General features: G+C 49.7%; 1 pseudogene; it reads left to right on the plus strand.

The window, feature by feature from the left end:
* Positions 1-282: 282 nt before the first annotated feature.
* LOC129629562 (protocadherin alpha-4-like) lies at positions 283-987 on the plus strand (annotated as a pseudogene).
* The last annotated feature ends 384 nt before the right edge of the window (positions 988-1,371 follow it).

The raw sequence follows: 1,371 nt of genomic DNA on the forward strand, positions 1-1,371 counted from the left end.
ACTGCAAGGTTTTAGTGAGTGCTGGATATAAATGATAATACTCTTTACCAGTTAGAGGACCCTTCACTCTGCACTGTCATTGCCTTCATCTCCTTGTCCAACTGTGACTGTGGTGTCAGTGGATAGGTGACCTGCACCTTGAGGCCTCATGTCCCTTTCAAGCTGAAGTCCACCTAAAAGAATTCATTGGTGCTGAACAGAGCCCTGGACTGTGAAAGCGTGTCGAAATATGTGGTGGTGGTGACTGTAAGGTGCTCACCTTCCCTGTCGACCACGACCAACATGTTCGTGGAGGTGGCCAATGTGAACTGCAGCATGCCTGGCTGCTGCCTCCTGAGCTGGGTGACTGGGCTGTGCTGTGAGCCAGCTGGTGGTGGGGTAGGTGAGTGTGGGCCACATGGTGGCGAAGGTGCACACAGTGGATGCAGACTGGGCTATACCACACGGCTGTCTTAAGGACTCGGGGCTACCATGCATGGCTGTCATATGAGCTGTAGCCGGTTGGTGGGTGGCGAGCACAGCGCGTTCCTCGTGGGGCTGTACACTGGCAAGATCCACACGATGCACACCCTGGACAAGGTGGACGCACTGCGCCTGCTGGTGCTGGTGAAGGACGAGGGTGAGCCGGCGCTGACGGCCATGGCTACCGTGCTAGAGGACAGCAGCCGGGTGCCTACGGCCTCTTTGTGGGCTTCGACGGGCTTCGCTGGAGCGGAAATGGTGTTAATGGATGTGAACGTGTACATGATCATCGCCATCTGTGCGGTGTCCAGCCTGTGGATGTCATGCTGCTGCTGTACATGGCGTTGTGGTGCTCCGTGCTGCCAAGCGAGGGTGCATGTGGTCCACGAAGCCCAAGCTGGTGTGCTCCATCATGGTGGGGAGCTGGTCTTACTCTCAGCAGACACAGCAGAGGGTGGGTGCTCTGGGGAGGGACCACCCAACACCAACCTCATGGCTTTCAGCTCCGTCTTTGTTCAGGTCTGAACACGTTGGGAGGAAATGAATATCCAGAAACAGATTCGGATCTTTCTGGTAATGTAAATTCAACTTCCAAGCTTTAGGTTTAATTTTAAATTTTTTAACTTATCTAACCATCTTTTCAAATGTCACTTTAAAAACTGTATTCCAAGTGTTCGCTAAAGTCAGAACAAATCTTACCGTTTATTGTAGATGTTTATTCTATTACATATGGCTGCATCTTGAATGGAACTTGGAGTCAAACAACAAGCACATACAGGGACAAATCATCATATTCCTTGGTTTAAATAGCAGGATACTTTTGAAAGAAATACTGAAGTATTAAGTAGCTTTGAGCATATTTAACATAGGATCTTAATGTAGTCAAATACAGTGACATTTTCAAGTTTA

Source organism: Bubalus kerabau, chromosome 1 (assembly GCF_029407905.1).
Source record: "Bubalus kerabau isolate K-KA32 ecotype Philippines breed swamp buffalo chromosome 1, PCC_UOA_SB_1v2, whole genome shotgun sequence".
NCBI lineage: Eukaryota > Metazoa > Chordata > Mammalia > Artiodactyla > Bovidae > Bubalus > Bubalus kerabau.